General features: G+C 35.9%; 1 long non-coding RNA gene across 1 annotated transcript; it reads right to left on the minus strand.

The window, feature by feature from the left end:
• On the minus strand, positions 1 to 1117 carry LOC125660458 (uncharacterized). Its single transcript, XR_007364364.2, has 2 exons — positions 1026 to 1117; positions 1 to 536 (listed from the first exon to the last, which is right to left on the minus strand). It is a non-coding gene; the product is annotated as an uncharacterized LOC125660458 (long non-coding RNA).
• Between the last annotated feature and the right edge of the window lie 2238 nt (positions 1118 to 3355).

Below are 3355 nucleotides of genomic sequence, written 5' to 3' on the forward strand. Positions count from 1 at the left end.
TAAGAATTATGATTTATTGTCAAACATAGGTTGAAAGTAAATAGACAAACAATAAAAAAAAAATATTGGATAATAAAACAAAATTTTAAAATGGTGCGATAAAAGATATATACTTGTAATATCGCCAAGCAATGGTGATAAATATTTAAAAAGGTAATCACAACCACAAGTATCAGTGAATAAAAAGAATTATTTAGCGTTCCGATTGAAATGGAGAATATGGTGATGGTCGCTCGCTTCTGAGAGTGATTTTAGAATATATCGTAGAGAATGGAGTTGCCGGGGTATCCAAGTGGTCCAGGAATGAAATGGGAAGCAGCAGTGTTTTTCGAAAATCATTTCAGTTTGACCAACGGATATTATCAATTTCAAATTCGTTTATACAGGATTTTATGCTTCTTTCAATGACATACATCAATGGAAATGGATTCGATGCCTTTAGTTCGTGGTTCATCCAGCGCACCCTAGTAGTAAAGGTATTAAATGTGTCCTTCCATTCCTGACAAACCATGCTTTTTTACCCCTAGTTCTTGCGTCTGAAATGAAAATGTCGATTAAGTCTAAAAGAAAACGAAGTGGACTCGTACAGCTGAGCGGCAAAACAAATTACCCGCGCTTTTTAGTATGACATGACGACTTCAAGATGTGGTCACGGAGTTTAAATCATTATATCAGAAATAATCTCTGAATGTGGATTAAGTAGTCTCCTAAATCTCCATCAACAGAACGCCACTAAGCTTATTTGATTACAACACTGATCCCTATTCTCCTGTCTCATCGATATCGTGTTATTCGTGAAAGGTTTGTCAATTATCATACTTGTAATACGAACATCCCCATAACAAGACATTTACATCTGAATTTGAAGTGGATACATAGTTTTCAAATATGCTAGTGCATCAAAATGATGTCCGATTTTTTTTAGAATCTATTTTGAATTTACTATGCTATAAGACAGTAAGTAAAGACTTGTTATATTAAGTCACACTCATAACTTATACCGTAAAAGTAAAGTATCTCCTTACCTCATAAAACAACACAAATCCCGCAAACGTCGCATTATCTTCTTCCTCTGAAATAAAAGTTAATATCCCATGTAATAGCGAATGGCTAATCTCTGTATGTGTACGAGTCATGTACGCATGTCTAATCTCTGTATGTGTGTGTCATGTACGCATGTCTAATCTCTGTATGTGTGTAGGTCATGTACGCATGTCTAATCTCTAATGTGTGCGAGTCATGTACGCATGTCTAATCTCTGTATGTGTGTAGGTCATGTACGCATGTCTAATCTCTAATGTGTGCGAGTCATGTACGCATGTCTAATCTCTGTATGTGTGCGAGTCATGTACGCATGTCTAATCTCTGTATGTGTGTGTCATGTACGCATGTCTAATCTCTGTATGTGTGTAGGTCATGTACGCATGTCTAATCTCTAATGTGTGCGAGTCATGTACGCATGTCTAATCTCTGTATGTGTGCGAGTCATGTACGCATGTCTAATCTCTAATGTGTGCGAGTCATGTACGCATGTCTAATCTCTGTATGTGTGTAGGTCATATACGCATGTCTAATCTCTGTATGTATGTAGGTCATATACGCATGTCTAATCTCTGTATGTATGTAGGTCATGTCTAATCTCTGTGTGTAGGTCATGTACGAATGCCTATTGATTCTACGGTACAAATATGAAAACGAATGGTTGATTATCCAAATAGCTTTGAGTGAAATTATATTTCAAACTACGCCAGTCATTTATTTGGTTGAAATCAAATTTATACAATATTTTTCATGCGAAGAAAAAACAAATGCAGTTATATGGCACGCATTACTATTTATCAGACATACCCCTGCGTTTTTGGATTTCTTTTCTTTTTCTTCTCGACCCTCATCATTTTTCTCCTCTGACATATTCCCAACGCCCTCCTGAATTGAAACATTCACAAACAATTATTTTTTGCTGGGATCTATACTTATATAGGAAGTCGTCACGTATAGATAAGCTTTTCTGGTTCAGTTACTCTTGAGGAGCTCTTTAAATCACCACGTTCATCATTTTACAAATAACAAAGCGATATCATGGCAATTTAAGATTATACGCACTGCTTTCCTGGTGGAGCTGTTCTCTAGATCTTCCAAGAGTTGTCTCCCGTTCTGAACAATGGGTGTGGATAGGTTGTTGTTCACGTCCTTTGTATTCAAATCTTGTTCCTTTTGTTGTTGTACATCAAAGGAATTTTCCCACTGTTAATAGATCACGTGACACATAAACATGAGACGCCTTAAAGTTTTGATAATTTCTGTTCTGCTTGAAATGAATGGAGAGAGCCGCATAGTGATTCACAGATGGTTGGCAAATTTTAGTAATCTATCGTTAACAGCTTTAGGTGAAGACTTAATAAAACAAACTTGCATTCAATCAACGGTAGACGGAACATCAGTTCCACCCCCATTCAAACAGTCGCAAGTTTTATTTTACTTGTAGATAGAGAATTGCCCAACTGGCAGCAGATGAAGCACGTCTGATTTCACACCATTATATTTGTCGAAATGCTCATCTGGTGCATTAAAATTGGTACCGTATATATTAAGTTTTACATGATATTCAGGGAATCAATCGAACTTCGTTATTAAGGTTAATTCATTATCAGAGTGTTCGCTATAACACGTCTTTACTGTACATACCTCTTGATCTACCAATCTCAAGTCTACAACATCTTCACTGTAGTGGGTACTGACATACTCGTCAATGTTCTCCTCCCACTGTTAACAGACACAATAGCAAAAACAGTATTAGAAATAGTAAAGGTCTTCTAATGGACTATAGAATGGTTTGACCTTAATACGACTCCTGAATAACATAAACATTCTAAAAAAATATTTGAGATTAGAAATGGATATTCTTTTAAAAAAAAATACATGAATACTTTGCCACAATTATCAAGACATTTCTCCTCATAAAATGACGTCAGAATTTGAAATAAAGCATTCAATGTCTGTTAGAAAAGGTCATTCAACGTGTTTGCTTTTTTCCCCTTCAAAATCATACATAACGACTCGAACATGAAATATACAAAAAAAACAACAACACATAAACAACGCTTATCTGGTACATGTAACTTATAATTTTGCCGTTGGGAATAATTGGCAGATCACTATTTACAAGGAAGCATAAATTCTTGATGCTTTCCTTCCTATTAGAAGTTTAGTGTAACAAAATTGCCATGGCCAACTATAAGGTATGTAAAGAATGTTTGAGTACATGCCTCTTTGAGGTTGAATTCGAGACCACCAAAGACGTGACTATCGGTCTGGACATCAGACATGACATCTTCACGTGTGACATGGTCGCTGC

Source organism: Ostrea edulis, chromosome 9, assembly GCF_947568905.1.
Source record: "Ostrea edulis chromosome 9, xbOstEdul1.1, whole genome shotgun sequence".
Lineage (NCBI taxonomy): Eukaryota > Metazoa > Mollusca > Bivalvia > Ostreida > Ostreidae > Ostrea > Ostrea edulis.